This window comes from Nicotiana attenuata, chromosome 2, assembly GCF_001879085.1.
Source record: "Nicotiana attenuata strain UT chromosome 2, NIATTr2, whole genome shotgun sequence".
NCBI lineage: Eukaryota > Viridiplantae > Streptophyta > Magnoliopsida > Solanales > Solanaceae > Nicotiana > Nicotiana attenuata.
In genome coordinates this window covers 47,162,257-47,184,480 of record NC_031990.1, presented here as the reverse complement: position 1 = coordinate 47,184,480, position 22,224 = coordinate 47,162,257, and the positions used below count along the sequence as shown (strand labels likewise).

At 40.7% G+C, this 22,224-nt stretch overlaps 1 pseudogene; it reads left to right on the top strand.

The window, feature by feature from the left end:
- Nucleotides 1–20,173, top strand: part of LOC109219245 — a 39,292-nt pseudogene extending 19,119 nt beyond the window's left edge.

Genomic DNA, 22,224 nt, shown 5'->3' with positions numbered 1-22,224 from the left:
TAAGGCTAAGCACTGCCTTCCATTTGCATGGGACTGAGCCCTGTCCCGAATCTTGCATGAGACTAAGCTCTGGCTCCATCTGCATGATGCTAAGCCCTGCCTCCATATCTGCGTGAGGCTAAGCCATGCCTCCATTTTGCATAAGGCTAAGCTCTGCCTCCTATTTGCATAAGGCCAATCATCGCCTTTATTTGCCGAGACTAAGCATTGTCTCTCCGGCACTATCTTTTTGCTCCTCTTTCGGGCTAAGCTCTGCCCTCAACCTCACAAGACTAAGCCTTGTCTTGTTCATTTTAGCATTATATTATTGCATCTCATGGGCTGAAATATCGCCAACTTGCCCAAAGGTGTCATAGTCCGAAGGCATCATACTCACAGCCTGAGGACACCATGCCATGGCCTGAGGATCTCTCAAATTTGCATATCATTATTCAAAGGCGTCATGGTTCGGAGGCACCATTTTCATGGCCCGAAAATATCATTTCATGGCCTGCGAATTCCCCAACGAACAATTCATGGCCCTGGACATCATGGTCAAAGGACGTCATCCTCAACCGTCCGAAGACAACTTTCATAGTCTGAAGAGAATCTGCATCATGTTTAAATTTACGAACAAATATATGCTCGTAGTATCTCTTTATTTGCAGGTGACCCACTAAGCAATCGCTACCCCAAAAGGAGCAATCCCGCTCTGATCCCTTCAAACTATCTCAAACCTGACCTCTCACCACAACCATTCTTCACATATTCTCCGTTCTTGTGATGACTTCATCGGTATATTCCACTGATGTGTCCAGAACTACACATGGCCTGATTCCTGTATAACCAGGGATATGTAGGCAGTTCAAAGACCAGAGTCCGGCCTCTATTTTTTAAAAACACCCCATTCGGTCAAAATTGGCCATCATTTCTTTACCCGAAAACTCTTTCATCCTTCCCGGGTAAAGAGAGGCAGCTGTTGATACCCAATTTTTCCATATAATACTTTTAAGTGCATATATACCTTCAAAACTATGCATTAACATCAATTGATATTTTTTCATAATTTCTACATTTTTAAATTAATTCATTCAAGTATTATATTTATATAAATAATTACAAAATTGCATCACAAACGATCTTACAACATTTCATGGTCCAATTTTTGCCATTTATAGTCATATTAAGTTCAAATTATTTCACAAATGGCCAGATTTACACTTTTTGGTTACAATTGCAATAACTTTGCAATTATAGCCGATGTGTATATTATTGCATTATTTTACCAGAAAATGGTTCATTGTATTTTTAAAATATTGAGTAATCATCTTAAAATATTTCTAGGCATGAAAATTATTTTTATAATCAGTTAAAATATTTTTTATAAGTTGTTTGGGCATTTAACAAATAGCCTCTTTTATTTCAGACTTGACCTCTATAAAAACATCCCAAAATTCTTTTTAAAATTAGCCCAAACCCCTTTCGGCCCAATCTTCCTACCCCCCGATCCACTAGCCCGTTCACTCGTGGCCGTTGATCATTTTGATCAACGGTCCACGATTATCCTTACCTTAATTAACCCCCCCCCCCTAAACTACCCAAACCCTTCTCATTCTTTCCCTCACCCGCCGTCATCATCTCCCTCGTCTTAAACTCCCTCTCAACCTAATCCTAACACTAAAACGCCATCACCGGTGTGAACCCCTTCTATGGTGCTTCTATGTCTTCTCCGACAAGACCTGGTCTTCTACACGCCATGGCTCTTGATTTCATGGGTCCTTGAGAAGATCTTAAGGGAACCCCAACTGGTTCCGGTTTGAAACTTTGTTTACCAGCTTGTCTCAGGCCATTTTCCGTCTATGAGTAAGAACTTCTGATGTTTGGCTATAATTCCATATTTTTAGTGCATTACTTACTTTACATTTTGATGTTTTAATGTTAAATTGTAATACAATCGTGCTTAATTGAGTTTATTTTATGTGTAGGTACATTGAAGATGGGATTTTGGAACAAAATGCACAAAACAACTGGAGAAGATGACGAGGAGCCTATGTGATGCCTTAAAGTTGAGATTGGAGCTAATTTGGAGCAAGAAATATCCCTCGGAGCTGAGTGCGCGCAAAGACTAGAGAAAGAATTGAAGAAAAATGGCCTGAACTAGCGCGAAATCTAGCGCGAGGTCTAGCGCGTTCGTGCTAGTCCAGAAGCGGGAGGCAGAATGTCAGGAACTTTAGCGCGAAAATTAGCGCGTTCGGGCTAGTCCCAGTTCCGGAAAAGACTTGTCACGGGTAAAATTGGAAGTTTGGAGGAAAGTTTGTCTCCTTTTTAGTTTTGGACTTGGTTATTTCACCTAGGCTTTTTCCTACGCATATAAATAGTCATTAAACACTAATTTTGAGGGGGACTTTTGGCGAGAAAAGAGGAGGACGTTTTTGAGAGGAAAACACAAGCACAGAGCCGCCGTGGAGGCCGGGTTTCATCCTTTCTTCCACCAACTTAGTCTTCTTATGTTTCTTTGTATGATTTGTTGTTTTGCTACCATGTCTATGTGGAGCTAAACTTCACGTTCTAGGGTTGTGGTTCTTTCATGATTATTGTTATTCGGATATTGATTTTGATTTCTTAGTTTATCATATTGGTTTATTTATTCAATCCTGTACTTAATTATTTAATTGCTTGATCACCAATTGAATACTATCTACAAATCTTGAATTGAACTCGAAAGTGGGAATTCTAGATTGCATATAGGATTGAGTAGAGTAAGTTCTTGAACCTGGGCATCGGGGAACGGATTCGCGGTTAGGATAGACATATACCTAATTGTCTTGCTTTGTTGATTTGCAGGAATTATAAATGCGTTCTTGTTGATTCTAATTCCACAGACATATAGGAGTTAGGTTAGCTTGAATAGGCGAGTAAGAACTCGACAGATTCTTATGAGCAATATTAACCCTGTCAACCAATAAACTAGATAAATTAGTTAGTCAATTCAATTGAAGAATACAATAGGAATGTTAGATAGCCCATAACCCTAGATCATTTTCATTACATTGATATCATAAAAATCTGCTCTTTCTCTCTGTTAAAAGTTCATTATTTTATATTTCTTATTTTAATTAGTTTAGAATCAATTACTTCTAGGTTTAATTCTTGTTTAGATAATCAGGATAGTCTAATTTAGTTAATGGTTAATCACAAGTCCTCGTGGGATCGACATCCGACTTTTAGTCACTTTATTACTTGACGACCGCGTATACTTGCGTGTGCGATTGGGAGCAACAAGTTTTTGGTGCCGTTGCCGGGGACTTAGAAATTAACTATTTTTCTAAATTAGACTTTTTCTTTTTATCTTAACAACTTTTCTTTTATTCTCTTTTTGTAAATATTTTTATTTTTATAACAATTTTGATCTTTCTCTTAGTGTGTTTCTAGTTCTCTCAACATGACATCCGGGGATGAAATATCCGGAGGTAAGGTTATTGATGAAGACGCTTGGTTGACGGAAAACTTTTACAGCCGTCTTTTTGGGCTTGTCATGACCTGAACTCCGGGAGGTCTGAATTTGAATATGGGAGTAAGGGTTTGTAATGGAAAGAATATTCACGATTAAGGGAATATGAAGAACGACGTTGTTTTCTAACAACGTTGGTAAATGATTTGTCTAAGGAGAGAGATGAACGTGCACATAAAATTGATAATTTTGGCTTGGCTGTACATAACTTAGATACAGATTTGAGTGCAAAGGTTGATGCGTGTAACGCCCAACAAATTAATAATGAGTTGTGTGAAGCTGAAAAAAATCTTCTAGACCAAATTGAGGAGCTAAAACGAGAATACCAATCACTAGACCATGTTTTTCTTGAGGATGCCAATATTGAGAAGAGTGCTCTAGAGTCATGTGAGGGAGTAGATAACATTACTTTGGCAGACTTGAGTGTGTGTAAATATGGGGATGTAAATAGTAGTAAAATTCATGAGTTAGGGCGCATTAGACCTCATTCCAATCATTTTTCCACATTGTATTTAGATAGTGAGATACTAATCAAGACATCTGAGCCTATAGAGGAGTCAAAAGGTGAGGATGAGAGTGCCTATATTCTTGAATTTGTTGTGCCAGAAAGCAAAAATTATATTCCCCATCTAAAGGCCAAGAAGTGCAGAGTGAAAAAATAATTACTTGGCCTTGTTATCATTGTAGCCCCACCACTGGAGCATAGCCGCAGACTGGATGCCATATTAGGGGTACAATTCATAAGTTCAAGGTGGAGGAAAAAGTGGTTCACGTCATGCCGCGACGTTAAATTAGGCGCTTGTTGGGAGGCAACCCAGCTTTACTGCTTTCTTTTATTTTTATTTATTTTTGTTTATTTTATTTTTCTATCTTTGTAGAATTTTTTGTAGGATTTTGAGCATAGGGAGCAAAACCACAGGAAGTGTGCAAAAGTGAGCCATGTGGTTAGAACTTAGTGTGGGGTGCCCGCACAAAGGATTGTACCTGAGAGAAGTCTGAGTATCCCGTGAGCTGCTAATGCTTCGGCCTTTGGCCTACCAGGGAGTCTCTTCTACCCTCTTGTTATTTTTAGTGTGCATTGAGGACATTGCACAATTTTAAGCGTGGGGTGAGGAGATTGTTTGGGTGATTTTCTATGCTATGTTAGCTTAGTTATAGTACTCGTTCTTAGTGCAGTAATTTTTTTTAAAACAAAAAAAAACCAAAAACAAAAAACAAAAAAAACGAAAAAAAAAGAAGTAGAAAGTTTGGACTTTTCCCGACGATGGATTTTGTGGACAGTTTTCTTGAGGGATTAAAGTCTAAACAAAAAACACAAAAATATATCTTTTAGCTTTCTTTAGGTAGTAATAATCCCCCATGGTTTTTCTTTGTGCCTCGGTTCTTTTCCATGGGATGTAGTTTGAACCGGGTAGTAGTATTTATTATTTTTATTTTTAGAGTAGATTAGAATTTAGGGAATAAATGGAGGAAGAATGATGAACCTAGGCGCCCTTGACTTGTTTGATAGTAGCATATTTAGGCTTTGGCATGTGTAGTATCTTCCCTATGATTTAAAATTATTGATAATGCCTTGCTTAGTTGGATAGCATATCTTGTGATGCCTATGTCTCGTTTTCTTGACTTATGTTCATTTTGTGCTTCATGATTAATATCTCGTGGCTCCGTGAATACTTGCATTTGTTTGAGAGTCGGAATGGGATCGTCCTTAGTGAGTCATGTGCCATGTGTGGTGAGATTTTTGTGTAGTCCATGTATTGTACTTGTGTCTAGAACTTGCCCGGTTTGTGAGTCAAAGCGAAATTTAAGGTGATGCTCGGTTTGAAAAATGATTTTAGGCTTTTGTTGATCTTTTGCACTAATTGCTTACCACAAGTAAAATTTATCCCTAGTTAACCCTTTTGAGCCTATAGACTTTTATTTGGCACCCACATTACAAGCATATACCCTTTTTGTTCTTAAATTGACATTGTTTTGATCCTTTTACCTTTTAAAGCACTTTAATTATGAGATGAGCGCTAAAAGAAGTAATAAGGAACTAAGAGTTGGGTGGCTTTTGATTGGAGCCGATAAAAGGAAGAAAGGTGCACTTATTTTTTTTTAAATAATACACCACTAGTGGAAAAAGAAAGAAAAAAAAAGAAAAATAGAGATGAGTACATTGTTGTCTTGTTCCTGCTAGTGGGTATGAATTAATGTAGTGCTTAAAAAAGAAGGGAGCATTTTTGGGGTGATATTGTTTGTGAAAGTGAAGTGGATTGAAGAATTTATGCTTAAAGTTGATTATGTGGTGTGTTAAAGTGCTTAGGAAGGTTAGTCACTATTCCAAAATATATCCTACCCGTCCCTTAGCCCACATTACAACCATGAAAAAGACCTAATTGATTTTAGATCGAGCGAGCCTACATTAGTAGAGATTTACATTAAGGGCAAGCCTATGGTACCAAGTGCATGCATGTGACTTCTTTTTTGAGGGTGAACGATTTTCTTTGATATATGTGAGCATGAGATTCGAATGAGTGGATTGATTTTACTTTCTTTGCTTTGGTTATAAGGGCACATGGTTTCACGAGGGATAGGTAACATTATTAGACTTCTCTAGGATGTTCGGTGTTCAAGCCATGAGTGCATTTTGACATTGAGTCGGTTTTTGAGGCTAGGATAGTTGTGAGCATATTGTCTTTGTTTGAATATTTTTGAAGAATGACATAAGTAAAGGGGAGTGTATGATGATTGCATATGCTAGAGTTTAATTGTTGCTATTAACCATGGTCATTGGTATAGTGTACCTCAATTGTGTAATAACAAAGTGCTGAAAGATAGAGTAAAGTGTTGGTTGACTCGAGGACGAGCAATACTTAAGGGTGGGGTAGTGATGTTTGGCTATAATTCTATATTTTTAGTGGATTACTTACTTTACATTTTGATGTTTTAATGTTAAATTGTTATACAATCGTGCTTAATTGAGTTTATTTTATGTGTAGGTACTTTGAAGATGGGATTTTGGAACAAAGTGCACAAAACAATTGGAGAAGATGACGAGGAGCCTATGTGATGCCTAAAAGTTGAGCTTGGAGCTAATTTGGAGCAAGAAATATCCCTCGGAGCTGAGTGCGCGCAAAGACTAGACAAAGAATTGAAGAAAAATGGCCTGAACTAGCGCGAAGTCTAGCGCGAGGTCTAGCGCGTTCGCGCTATTCCAGAAGCGGGAGGCAGAATGTCAGGAACTTTAGCGCGAACATTAGCGCGTTCGTGCTAGTCCCAGTTCCGGAAAAGACTTGTCAGGGGTAAAATTGGAAGTCTGGAGGAAATTTTGTCTCCTTTTTAGTTTTGGACTTGGTTATTTCACCTAGGTTTTTTCCTACACTTATAAATAGTCATTAAACACTAATTTTGAGGGGGACTTTTGGTGAGAAAAGAGGAGGACGTTTTTGAGAGGAAAACACAAGCATAGAGCCGCCGTGGATGCCGGGTTTCATCTTTTCTTCCACCAACATAGTCTTTTTATGTTTCTTTGTATGATTTGTTGTTTTGCTACCATGTCTATGTGGAGCTAAACTTCACGTTCTAGGGTTGTGGTTCTTTCATGACTATTGTTATTCGGATATTGATTTTGATTTCTTAGTTTATCATATTGGTTTATTTATTTAATCCTGCACTTAATTATTTAATTGCTTGATCACCAATTGAATACTATCTACGAATCTTGAATAGAAATCGAAAGTGGGAATTCTAGATTGCATATAGGATTGAGTAGAGTAAATTCTTGAACCCGGGCATCGGGGAACGGATTCGCGGTTAGGATAGACATATACCTAATTATCTTGCTTGGTTGATTTATAGGAATTATAAATGCGTTTTTGTTGATTCTAATTCCATAGACATATAGGATTTAGGTTAGCTTGAATAGGCGAGTAAGAACTCGACAGATTCTTATGAGCAATATTAACCTTGTCAACCAATAAACTAGATGTGACGACCCAACCCGTCGTCTCATGTATTAAAGCCCCGTTTCTCCCATTTATTTCACTTTCATGTTTTATTATCAGCAACAGGTGAGTTAGAGTTTAATCGAATTGGTTGGATAGAAAATGAGACACTTAGTCTCTTTAAGGAAGGCTTGGTTTGGAAAAGTCAACCGAATGTTGACTTATTAGTTAGAAGGCTCGGATGTGAATTCCGGTTTTCGCTTAGCTTCGGGAGGTGATTTGTGACTTAGGAGTGCGATCGGAAGTGATTTTGGAGGTCCGGTGTAGAATTAGGCTTGAATTGGCGAAGTTAGTATTTTGGCGAAATCCGGTTGATGGGTGAAAATTTTATCCGAGGGTCGGAATGGAATTCCGAGAGTTGCAGTAGCTTCGTTAGGTGATTTTGGATATGTTTGCAAATTTTCAGGTCATTCGGACGTCGTTTGGTCGGGTTTTTGATCGAATGCGTAATTCGGAAGTTTTTAAGAAACTTAGGCTTGAATTCGATGTGATTTTATGGTTTTAGCGTTGTTTGATGTAGTTTGATGATGGGAACAAGTTCATATGATGTTTTGGGATATGTTGGTGCCTTTGGTTGAGGTCCCGGAGGCCTCGGGATGATTTCGGATGGCTAAACGGAGGTTTTGAACTTTGGAAATGTTGCAGAAAATTGCACAGCTGTTGCAGGCCACTTTTGGCCTTCGCGTTTGCGGAGGTGCCCATCGCGTTCGCGTAGTGTGATTTCTGGGTCATCGCGTTCGCGATCGTGGCCTCGCGTTCGCGTAGAAGGGCCTGGGGACCCTGCCTAGTTTGTTCATCGCGTTCGCGATGAGGGAGTCGCGTTCGCGTAAGAGGATGCTCCTGTGCATCGCGTTCGCATTTGGAGTATCGCGTTAGCGTAGGAGATTAAGCCGGACCATCGCGTTCGCGTGATGGTCAACGCGTTCGCGTAGAGGAAAAAACTGGGCGACAGAAGGGTTTAATTATGATATTTCATCCGCGACTCATTCATTATTTCCTCCATTGTTAACCTTCTTAAGAGCTTTGGGCAAGAAATTTCGAGGGTTTTGACTGAGAATCGAGTGGAGGTAAGTTCCTTGGCTTAATTACTCGAGTTTATGGTAAATTTATCATAGAAATCAGTGGAAATTCATCAAAATGGGGTAAGTTAGGGCTTGAGAAATTAGGATGTAAAAATGGAATTTGGAGGGTCAAACGAACTCCGATTTTGGTAAATTTTATATGTACGGACTCGTGGCGAGACGAGGAATCTGGTGATGTAAGTTTCATAATTTTTCGAGAAATGGGCCCGGAGCTCGGGTTTTGCCAACTTCGTGAAATTTGGTGTTTTTCGAGTCTTTTCGATTGGGTTATGTTTCTTTAGCCTATTGTAATGTATTTGTTGTGGTTTTAATGAGATTCGGCGTGCGAAGAGGTTGATTCGAAAGGCAAGGGCATAGCGAGCTAGACTTGTGGCCGGCTTGAGGTGACTAATAGATGTAGATGATGACCTTAGGGTTAGAAACCCCGGTATATCACATTGTGACGCTATATTGAGGCGAGACACGTACTATAATGAGTGCGGGGTCGATTATGACTGGGGATTGTGACCTAGTCCGCTCGGATTGATGTTCGTACTGTGTTCTTGACTAGAAATTGTTTGGTAATCATCCTATTTGGATTTTATGAATAGGTTTGGGGCTTTGTGCCTATCATTTGCATCCTTCAGGGATCCTTATCACTGTTTCCATGATGCTTAGCATATTCCATGATATCAGTCCTGAGCTAGACACTGCTTTGAAATGTTTAGTAAATAAATAAAGGCTTAAACACATAGCTGTATAATTCCTCATAAGTGAAACTAAAAATGAACAATTTGACTGTGCCCGAGTGGCTTGCATGCATATATATATATATATATCTGGACTGAGTATGGATCGGGCTGCACGCCGCAGTGAATGCTACGATGATATTGCGCTTGGGCTGTAGGAGCCCCTCCGGAGTCTGAACCCCCACAGTGAGCGCGGGTACCCAAATGGATCGGGCTGCGCGCCGCAGCGGTCATGATTGCATTCATGCATTTTATATCTGTTGGTCTTAATTGTCATTGTTTGCTGTTGTTTTATCGTTTACCGTGCTGAATCGTTGATTATAGCTTTATATTGTAATATTTCGGAATTTCTTACTTTCAGCCATTATATATGTTTATTACTCACTGAGTTGGAAGTACTCACTTTACTCCCTGCACCATGTGTGCAGATTCAGGTGCTCCGGAGACTTAGTGGAGCTGTTTGCTGTCTTCTTGGATTTCGGTTTAGGAGTTGTTGAGGTAGCTGCCTGACGTCCGCAGGACCCGACTTCTCCCCTTTATCGCATTTGTCTTTTCCTATCCTAGACTTTATTTATTACTATGAATATATTACTCTGTTACATTTAGAGGCTCTAGGCTCGTGACTCCAGATCTATTGGGGAAATTTTTGGTATATTCGTTATAATTTTTCATACTATTTTATCTAGTTCCGGATTGGAAATTTGATATTTACTATTTTAATTCTATTATTTGTTAACGGATTGCGAATTTGGGTTGAGAGTAATTAATTGGTCGGGCTTGCCTAGCCTTAGTGTTGGGCGCCATCACGACCGGGATTGGGGTCGTGACCGTCTCATGTATTACAGCCCCGTTTCCCCCATTTATTGCTCTTTCATGTTTTATTATCAGCAACGGGTGAGTTAGAGTTTAATTGAATTGGTTTGGTAGAAAATGAGACACTTAGTCTCTTTAAGGAAGGCTTGGTTTGGAAAAGTCAACCAAACTTTGACTTATTAGTTAGAAGGCTCGGATGTGAATTCCAGTGTTTCGGTTAGCTTCGGGAGGTGATTTGTGACTTAGGAGTGCGATCGGAAGTGATTTTGGAGGTCAGGTGTAGAATTAGGCTTGAATTGGCGAAAATAGTATTTTGGCGAAATCCGGTTGATGGGTGAGAATTTGATCTGAGGGCCGGAATGGAATTCCGAGAGTTGCAGTAGCTTCGTTAGGTGATTTTGGATATGTCTGCAAATTTTCAGGTCATTCGGACGTCGTTTGGTCGGGTTTTTGATCGAATGCGTAATTCGGAAGTTTTTAAGAAACTTAGGCTTGAATTCGATGTGATTTTATGGTTTTAGCGTTGTTTGATGTAGTTTGATGATGGGAACAAGTTCATATGATGTTTTGGGATATGTTGGTGCCTTTGGTTGAGGTCCCGGAGGCCTCGGGATGATTTCGGATGGCTAAACGGAGGTTTTGAACTTTGGAAATGTTGCAGAAAATTGCACAGCTGTTGCAGGCCACTTTTGGCCTTCGCGTTTGCGGAGGTGCCCATCGCGTTCGCGTAGTGTGATTTCTGGGTCATCGCGTTCGCGATCGTGGCCTCGCGTTCGCGTAGAAGGGCCTGGGGACCCTGCCTAGTTTGTTCATCGCGTTCGCGATGAGGGAGTCGCGTTCGCGTAAGAGGATGCTCCTGTGCATCGCGTTCGCGTTTGGAGTATCGCGTTCGCGTAGGAGGTTAAGTTGGACCATCGCGTTCGCGTGATGGTCGACGCGTTCGCGTAGAGGAAAAAACTGGGCGACAGAAGGGTTTAATTATGATATTTCATCCGCGACTCATTCGTTATTTCCTCCATTGTTAACCTTCTTAAGAGCTTTGGGCAAGAAATTTTGAGGGTTTTGACTGAGAATCGAGTGGAGGTAAGTTCCTTGGCTTAATTACTCGAGTTTATGGTAAATTTATCATAGAAATCAGTGGAAATTCATCAAAATGGGGTAAGTTAGGGCTTGAGAAATTAGGATGTAAAAATGGAATTTGGAGGGTCAAACGAACTCCGATTTTGGTAAATTTTATATGTACGGACTCGTGGCGAGACGAGGAATCCGGTGATGTAAGTTTCATAATTTTTCGAGAAGTGGGCCCGGGGCTCGGGTTTTGCCAACTTAGTGAATTTTGGTGTTTTTCGAGTCTTTTCGATTGGGTTATGTTTCTTTAGCCTATTGTAATGTATTCGTTGTGGTTTTAATGAGATTCGGCGTGCGAAGAGGTTGATTCGAAAGGCAAAGGCATAGCGAGCTAGACTTGTGGCCGGCTTGAGGTGAGTAATAGATGTAGATGATGACCTTAGGGTTAGAAACCCTGGTATATCACATTGTGACGCTATATTGAGGCGAGACACGTACTATAATGAGTGCGGGGTCAATTATGACTGGGGATTGTAACCTAGTCCTTTCCGATTGATGTTCGTACTGTGTTCTTGACTAGAAATTGTTTGGTAATCATCCTACTTGGATTTTATGAATAGGTTTGGGGCTTTGTGCCTATCATTTGCATCCTTCAGCGATCCTTATCACTATTTCCATGATGCTTAGCATATTTCATGATATCAGTCCTGAGCTAGACACTGCTTTGAAATGTTTAGTAAATAAATAAAGGCTTAAACACATAGCTCTATAATTCCTCATAATTGAAACTAAAAATGAACAATTTGACTGTGACCGAGCGGCTTGCATGCATTATATATCTGGACTGAGTATGGATCGGGTTGCACGCCGCAGCGAATGCTACGATGATATTGCGCTTGGGCTGTAGGAGCCCCTCCGGAGTCTGAACCCCCACAGTGAGCGCGGGTACCCAAATGGATCGGGCTGCGCGCCGCAGCGGTCATGTGCATTGCATTGCATTCATGCATTTTATATCTGTTGGTCTTAATTGTCATTGTTTGCTGTTGTTTTATCGTTTACCGTGCTGAATCGTTGATTATAGCTTTATATTGTAATATTTTGGGATTTCTTACTTTCAGCCATTATATATGTTTATTACTCACTGAGTTGGAAGTACTCACTTTATTCCTTGCACCATATGTGCAGATTCAGGTGCTCCGGAGACTTAGTGGAGCTGTTTGCTGTCTTCTTGGATTTCGGTTTAGGAGTTGTTGAGGTAGCTACCTGACGTCCGTAGAACCCGACTTCTCCCCTTTATCGCATTTGTATTTTCCTATCCTAGACTTTCTTTATTACTATGAATATATTACTCTGTTACATTTAGAGGCTCTAGACTCGTGACTCCAGATCTATTGGGGAAATGTTTGGTATATTCATTGTTATTTTTCGTACTATTTTATCTAGTTCCGGATTGGAAATTTGATATTTACTATTTTTATTGTATTATTTGTTAACGGATTGCGAATTTGGGTGGAGAGTATTTAATTGGTCGGGCTTGCCTAGCCTTAGTGTTGGGCGCCATCACGACCGGGATTGGGGTCGTGACACTAGATAAATTAGTTAGTCAATTCAATTGAAGAATACAATAGGAATGTTAGATAGCACATAACCCTAGATCGTTTTCATTACATTGATATCATAAAAATCTGCTCTTTCTCTCTGTTAAAAGTTCATTATTTTATATTTCATATTTTAATTAGTTTAGAATCAATTACTTCTAGGTTTAATTCTTGTTTAGATAATCAGGATAGTCTAATTTAGTTAATGGTTAATCACAAGTCCTCGTGGGATCAACATCCGACTTTTAGTCACTTTATTACTTGACGACCGCGTATACTTGCGTGTGCGTTTGGGAGCAACAACTTCTTCTTGATTTATTACGGATCTATGGGTTCTTGACCTATTCTCTCATCTCTACTTCTTTTCTGAAAACCCTAGCTCGATACTGTCAATTCTTCTTTTCTCAGATTTTAATCACTCTTCCTAAACTAGGGTTCATCCCAAGTTGTTTTTCAAAGGTTTTTCTGAATTCTAAGTGTTTGATTTATTATTCTTTCATCTTTGTGACTGATTTGTGCAAGAATATGTAAACCCTAATTGATTCTATGTGGTTCCTTCAATCTTTGCTTCGATTTTGGTTATTTTTTTGTGACACCGGTCGTGTTAGTTTACTCTATCTTTTGGACTTAAATATTTTTTCTTGTTAAATCCAGTATATTTTTGGTTTTGCCCTAATTAATCTTTGTTAGGGTTCGAGCCTACTTTCCGGCTAAGTTCTATATTTTCTGTGAGGTCTTACTTAGTTTAATCTCTATTTATGGAATTTGAGTAATTCTTTCCGGAAATCAGTATTTTTTTGAAGGTTTTGCTGATTACTTTACTCTATTAAGATTCGTGTGCATATATTTTATTTATTTCCTTGTTTATGACTTTAATTGGTCATCTCTGCTTTAATTGATTGCCTGTATAGTTTTAGGATTCTTACTGATTCCTTATTTGGTATGACTTGGACTCCTTGCCTTAATTAAACCCCTGTTGTTACAGTTAATCAATTACCCTAATTAAGGGGGTCTATTCCGAACCCTTTATGTGATTTGATTCTGTATTTCTGTGATTGTCCCTAATTGACTGGATTTTGATTCTTTTACCTTATTTATTCTACTCCTAAAGTGCTATATATACACTCTTGTTTTACCTCTTAACACACGAAAAATTAGTTCAAAAACACACACACACACACACACATAAAATTCTCTCTTCTCTCTTTGCTACTTGTGATAACTGCTTGTTTAGCCGGCTGAAAGCCAAGGTTAGACTATGGAACTCTACTTGCTTTACTTTCTGCACTTTTCTTCCTTAACTAGTATATTTCCAGTTCAATTCTGAAACTCAACTCTATGTGCTCCATGTCTGTTAATCCATGTCTCCTTCTGCACTAATTTAATGGCTTATGTATTTAACTGCCCTTCTTGTTTACTGCTTTATTCAGCATGCTTAAGTTTTACCCTCTCTTGTTCAAGTGTGTAATCAGCATGTACGGGTCTCACTTGTCTTGTTTGATACTTGGCCAACATGTTTACTTGAGTTCATGTTTATTTTCCTCAACTAGTATGCTCATGTTAGTATCATAGAATCCTAATGTACTTGATTAACACTAAGTGGCATGCTAATTCTGTGTAATAGACTCCTGTCCTCAGCATGACTACTCCCATACCCTGTCTCTATGTCTTACTGCCTATTACTATTCTAATTTTCGAGCATGATTCCCTTGTTAACACTTTGAAGTAGTAGTTTTGTGTGTCAATCAGTTCCTACTTATTCTTTGTACTTGCTGTTCTATATGCTTCTCCTCTTATCCATGTTTATGTGTTTCTGATTTGAGTTCTCTATGTCCCCGACCCCCCTGATCCTTGTTTGTAAAGATGTTTGTCTTCACTTAGAATCAGGTAATAAATGGCTCTGAATCTGGGCACTCTAAGTTTTTTTTTTTGTGATTGTATGTTTTCTCAGAAATCCTTCCAGAACTGTTTTCACACTTAGCATTTTTTCTAAAACTGTGTCTATTCCTGAAAACCTTTTTTCACTCCTGAAAGTTTTACTTCAACATTGTGTTACTAAGTTCTTCCAAACAATGTCAAGCGCTCTCACTTCTACTCTTAGATTATTTAAGTTCTGCCCCTCCAGTGTGTGTACTACCTAGGAATCCATGAGATTCTTCTGAACTCTGGCACACTGGGGCTGGCCCCTCCACACTACACATAAACAGTTTCTCTATTTAAGAAAGGGTCTTGGTGTGAGCATTGCCAGGGATCCCTGAGGTCCTTAGGGAACTTTGACGCACCAGGATACCCCATTGGATACTATGGCATCTTGGACTGTTTTGAAGGCCTGGTATTCCCAGGTTCACCTTGGGCCTATTTCAGGCCCCATATAGCATAGCTTATATTCATTATGTAATTCATTCGTTTCTAGTCTAGAATAATAACCTTTGTAAACAGGTATTGGGGAATTTAGTAAAAAGGGAGGGATTACTATATGATTTTTGTGAGGGAAACCGGGTAGAAATCATGCCTTTAGGTTTGCTATGCCTATTGGTATTAGAAATCATGCCATAGGTCTGTTATGTTACTTGCATTAGAAATCATGCCTTAGGATTGTCATGTTTACTATTTTTTGCATACTAGAAGGCCTGTTACAAGCTCACTTCATTCTGCTTCTGCATAATCATCTAGAAATCCTGTCATAATTCTGCCTAATAAAATGACCATTCTTTATGTGCATTAGAAATCCTGCTTTAGGACTGTATTTGCATTCGCTTTAAATCACGTCTATATCGGCGAAATCAGTAACCATCTCGTCTATAAAGATGTTTAAAAACAACCCCAACACATAGACACTATGTTATAGGCTAAATATGTATGAAATCAGTTTCATGATGGACAGCACCTAGACAAGCATATTTCTAGGACGTATTAAAACCAAAACTATTTGCATTCCTTTAATCAATTTGCAGAATTCTGTTTGCGTCTTTTTAGACGGCATGTTATAGGGCATTACAGTTCCACGCCTAGGCATGCCTATAGTTAATCAAGGTTTTATATAAAACTGTAAAAATTGTGCTCTGCTTATTCGTGAACTGCCCAGATTCAACAGGTGCTAAAATCAGTAGGCAAACTGATTAGGTTTATGCTACTTCGCTTTAAACAATGCTGCATATTCTTTATTTGTCATGCTCACCCAGATATCCTGTTCTAGGACCTTTCTGAAATTCTCTGAAATCTGTTGTTTGAGACGTGCTAATTATTTATTTATGTGTGGAGGTAAACATGAGCCCCCTTAATTGTTTTCTTATTTAATAGTCCTATATGTTCTTTGTTATCGCTTAGATTTTCCCTTTTAAACACCTTAGGAGGGTCTAGAACTGCCTAAGATTAGAGTTCCTAAACACCTCCAGGGCCACAAGGAGGGATAGCTAAAGCACGCTTAGAGTTCGTTAATTAAAACCGCTTATATAACCGCTAAGGGGAGGGTAACTAGGTAGTAGAGGATATGATGACATGTGCACTAATGCCACGTGTAACTTTTCTATTTGAGGAAGGCTTACCGGGTATTGTACAGATGTGATCCTATAGGCCAACAAACCTAGGACTTCGCTCACCTTATTTACATATGTGTGTAAAGACAACCTATCTGTTAAACTTTCTTTATTTACGTATGTCAAACTTCCTTTACTTGCAAATGGGTGCTTAGACTGCCTATCTGTTAAATGAGTAATTCACATAATTGAGTTCGGCCGGGACCCACCGTTGTGGATAGCGAGGTGTGCCTAACACCATCCCCTCAAGGTTATTTCGAGCCCTTACCCTAATCTCTGGTAATGCAAACTAGTTATATGAGTTAATTGCTCTAGGTGCCCTAACGCACCTTAATCCGTTAGGTGGCGACTCTTCAAATTCAAATACCCAATTCCCAAAAGGAAATGAGTTATTCCCCATGAATGTCGAAACCCGGACTCCGCGAGAAAAAAGGGGGCGCGACACATATGAGAACTACGGCCACCTGGTGCACCATGGGAAGCCTCAAGTGCTGAATGAAACAGCATGGAAAGATGGCCCCTACCAAAAAAATCCCCGCCTCCAGACGAGGGACCACTGAATCTACTAGAATGACGAGGCCTCTTGTCAGACCCTGACCACTCCCCTAAGCTAGAACCATCTCAACCCGCCTAGCCACATTGGCCGCATCCTAGAAAGAAATCTCGCTCCCTGTCTCCTTAGCCATCTGCAATCGAATAGGCTGAGCGAGTCCCTCAATGAACCTCCTCACTCTCTCTCTCTCTCTCGGTGGGGATTATAAGAAGAGCATGACGAGCCAAATCAACAAACCTAGTCTCATATTGGGTGACACTCATAGAACTCTGGTGGTGGAGGCGCTCAAACTGCCTCCGTTAATCCTCTATCCGGGTGATAGGGAGAAACTTCTCTAGAAATAGCTGAGAGAACTGACCCCACGTCAAAGCAGGCGACCCAGCTGGTCTAGCCAAACAAAAATCCCTCCACCACTTCTTGGCGGACCTGACAGGCGAAAAGCAGCAAAGTCGACCCCATTGGTCTCCACTACCCCCATATTCTGCAAAACCTCGTCACAGCTGTCCAAATAATCCTAGGGATCCTTTGAAGATGTACCGCGATAAGTAGTAGTAAAAAGATTGGTGAACCTGTCCAGCCTCCACAAGGCATCAGAAGACATAGCTGGCCCATCACCGGTCTGTGCCACAACACCCGGCTGAACTATCCCAACTGGTTGAGCTGCTGGAGTCTGAAACTGGGGAGCCATCTGCTCCGGAGAGTGAGTAGCAGGAGTCTGGGCTCATCCTCCAGCCTGAGAGACAGCCGGTGCTACAGGGAATACGCCTGCCTGAGTGACACTCTCCATAAGGCCCACTAGACGGACCAAACCATCTTAGAGTACCGGGGTCGCGATGAACCCCTCTGGGACCTAAGTTGTCCCTGCTGGAACTGTCTGTGCCAGAACCTCATCATCAAACTCAACCTGAGGCTCCACCGCTGGTGCTGCTGCTCGAGCTCTGGGCTGAGCCCTGCCTCTGCCTTGGCCTCTAGCACAGCTTCGGCCTCTGCCCCTCGTGGGAGCTGCCACTGGGGGCTCGGGCTGCCGGTCAGCTGATGAAGCGGTACGTGTCCTCACCATCTACGAAAGAATAGAGTGGAAGTTCAATTAGCATTGAGAAATCAAGTCGCACGACAGGAAAGAATAGATGTGAAATTCTTCCTAAACTCTGTAGCCTTTGGGGGATAAGCACAGACATCTCCGTACCAATCCCTCAGACTCTACCTAGCTTGTTCGTGAATTGTGAGACCTAAGCAACCTAGAGCTTTGATACCAACTTGTCACGACCCGGTTTCCCCACCTTCGGGAATGGTGATGGCGCCTACTCGTGAAAGCTAGGCAAGCCGACTACTACAGTTTTGTTACTACTATTATTATTAATTCAAACAGGAACAGATAACGGTTAAAACAAAATATTTCAAAATGCGGAAATGATATAACAGTGCCACAACTCAAGTAGAAAGCTACCCCATAGATCTGGTGTCACAATCCACGAACGACTAAGATTTACTACAAATACAAGTCTGAAAGATGTACAACTGTTCTCGAAATAGAAGAGACAGCAGAAAACCAAAGCGGGGAAAGGTGGACTTCAGGCTCTGCGAACGCCAGCAGATCTACCTTTGTCTCCCTGGACTGAAGGCAACTACCTCAAGCTACTCACAAGGTCCGGCACCAAAATTTTCACAAAAAGTGGAGAATGCAGTATCAGTACAACCGACCCCATGTACTGGTAAGTGTCGAGCCTAACCTCGGCAAAGTAGTGACGAGGCTAGGACACGATAACCATATAAACCTGTGTAGTTAAATCATATACGAGTAGAACAATAATAACAGGAAATAACATATAAAGATGGGAAGGGAACATGCTGCGGGGAATATCAAATTCTAACAATCACTCAATAGAGAAGCATAATGAACACCATATTTGTATCAACAGGACTAATGAAACAGTAACACGTGTATGGCATCATCCTTCGTGCTTTTACTCTCGTCCTCACCATAAGAAACAATAGAAACGGCACAACATCACCCTTCGTGCATTAACTCTCGTAATCATGGCACAACATCACACTTCGTGCATTAACTCTCACAATATCGGCACGACATCACCCTTCGTGCATTAACACTCACTCACAATATCATGCACGGCATCACCCTTCGTGCTTTACACTCTTCCTCACCCAAACAATAGAAACAATACATCCCGGCAAGGGAATCAACAATAGAAACAATAATATCCTGGCAAGGGAATCAGTTTCAACAATTAACTTCACGAAGTAATTCCCAACTTGCGTCAATACTCAACAATGATCAAATATTCAACACTATCATGCAACTTGCTCAACATAGAGAAACATCTTTTTAAGCATGAACGGTACGTGATAAAAGACATAACGGTCATAATATAAGATTCATTTGCATGCTCGACACCAACGTATAGATACTCGTCACCACACCTATACATCGTACTCAACACTAACACGTAGCAAATAAGACCACAACACCTCAAGCTAAGATTAGACCAAACACTAACCTCAATTCCACGGGCAAAATCAAGCCTCAATTACCGCTTTACCTCTCGGTTCCACTTCCAATCCGCTTGTATCTAGTCATAATTTACTTAATAACATCAATAAATGCTAAATAAACCAATTCTAATGCATGAATAAAGATTTCCCAATGTTTTTCCCAAAAAGTCAAAAATCGACCCCGGGCCCGCTTGGTCAAAACTCGAAGTTCGAACCAAAAACCGATTACCCATTCACCCACGAACTCAAATAGGTAATTGGTTTTGAAATCCGACCTCAATTTGAGGTCCAAATCCCCAAAATTCGAAATTGCTAATTTCCACCCAAGAACACCTAATTTCCCATGAAAAACCCCAGATTTTGAAGTGAAATCATATAAAAAGATGAATTAGATTGACGAAGGTGAGTTAGAAATCACTTACCTATGATTTGGAGAAGTTTGAGTCTTTGAAAAATCGCCTAGGGATGCTTAGGGTTCGAAATTTTTAAGAATGAAGTTGAAATCCCGTCTGAAATCTCACTTAACAGGCTGCAGTTATCGCAATTGCGATCAGGAGTTCACAATTGTGAACCCTTTGAATTACAGCTGCCTTCGCATTTGCGACACATACATCGCATTTGCGACTTCTGGGGCCTTCGCAATTCCAGCCAATGTTTTGCATTTGCGAGGTTGGCCTTCCTAGACCTTCTTCACATTTGCGACAACATTGTCGCATTTCCCAGGCCAGTAGACTTCGCATTTGCGAAGCCTGATCTCGCATTTGCAAGATCAGAGGCCTGTGCAAAACACCAGATGCACAACTGATTTTCTGTGATGACCCGGCTCGTCGTCACGTGAGTTACTGCCCCATTTTCTTCATTTTCCGCTTCCTTATGTCTTATTATAAGGGTCTCGGGTGAATGAGTCGATTTGGATTGGTTTTGGATGGAAATGAGACACTTAGTCTCTTTAAGGAAGGCTTGTTTTGGAAAAGTCAACCGGATGTTGACCTATCCGTTAGAGGGCTCGGATGTGATTTCCGGTGATTTTGTTAGCTTCGGGGGATGATTTGTGGCTTAGGAGTGTGATCGGAATTGAATTTGGAGGTCCGGTGTAGAATTAGGCTTGAATTGGCGAAGTTAGTGTTTTGGCGAATTCCGGTTGGTAGGTGAGATTTTTATCCGAGGGTCGGAATGGAATTCCGAGAGTTGTTGTAGCTTTGTTGGGTGATTTTGGATGTGTGTACAAAATTTCAGGTCATTCGGAGGTGTTTTGGTCGGGTTATTGATACAAATGCGTATTTCGGAAGTTTTTGAGAAACTTAGGCTTGAATTCGGTGAGAATTTATGATTCTAGCGTTATTAGAAGTGTTTTGATGATTGGAGCAAGTTTGGATGATGTTTTAGAATGGGTTGGCACTTTTGGTTGAGGTCCCGGGGGCCTCGGGGTGATTTCGGATGGCCAACGAGGTGAATTTTGGACTTGTGTGATTGGTGATATGCCTGGTATCTGGTATTTCCGCATCTGCGGAAAGGGGGCCGCAGATGCGGTTTCGCAGATGTGGGTAAATGGTCACAGGTGCGGTTTTAGAGGAGAGAGGCCGCTTCCGCAGGAGCGGTCGGTGGCCCGCAGATGCGGTCACCGCAGAAGCGGTATTGGACCACAGAAGCGGTCCTGGGTGAGTTAGTAAATTCCGCAGAAGCGGAAAAATGACCGCAGAAGCGGAAAGGCCAGGTCAAAGATATTTAATTCCATCTTCGCGAATTTTTGAAAGAACTCAACATTTTCACTTCGGACTTGGAGGTTATTGTGCGATTTTGGAGAGGGAATCAAGGGACTTCATTGAGGTAAGGAATTCTGAGCCTAAAATATAAATCTAATGTGTTATTACATGAATTAAGGGTGAATAATCAAGGAATTAGAGGTTAAAAATGGAGGTTAGGGCTTGAACTTAAGAGAAAGAAAATTTTGGGTTTGAGGGAGCATTTGAGCTCGGATTTTGGTAAATTTGATATGTATATACTCGTGGCGGGATAAGGAATCCGGTGGTGTGAATTTTCTGATTTTTCGAGAAATGGGCCCGGGGCTCGGGTTTTGCCAATTTTGTGATTTTCAATATTTTTCGAGTCTTTTCGATTGGGTTATGTTCCCGTAGCCTATTGTAACATATTCCTTGTGGTTTTGATCAGATTCTACGAACGAGAAGGTTGATTCGCGAGGCAAGGGAATAGCGAGCTAGGACTTTAGCCAGCTTGAGGTGAGTAATGGTAGTAAATGATATCCTGAGGGTTTGAAACCCCGGATTTGCACAACATAGTGCTATATTGAGGTGAAACACGCGCTTAATGGCGAGCGCGGGGTTGTTTACTACTGGGGATTATGACTTGGTCCGTTTCGTTTGATATTTTACCACACAAATGACTAAGCTGATTTGTTTATCATCGTTATTTGGGCTTATTGCCATGTTTTGGGCTTAATGCCGATTACTTGAATCCTTCAGGGATTGTTATCACTATTTCCTCACTGTTTTGATACGTTATTTGAACTCAGTCCCTATAATTATACTGTTTTGCAAACTCAGCCGCCTTAATTGAATTTTGTGATTTTAATGACATTTTTACTGCTGTTTGGGCTGAGAACTATTATTTTATTGATGCCCGAGGGGCTTATGATGTTTCTGGACTGAGTGAGGCTTTCAGGCCTTGAGCGTATTGTGAGGAGGCTTTCAGGCCTCGAGTGTATTGCTCGAAGGCTTTCAGGCCTCGAGTGATATGTGAGGAGGCTTTCAGGCCTCGAGTGTGATGTGTGAAGGCTTTCAGGCCTTATGTTGATATAGCGCTTGGGCCGCAAGGGGCCCCTCCGGAGTCTGCACACCC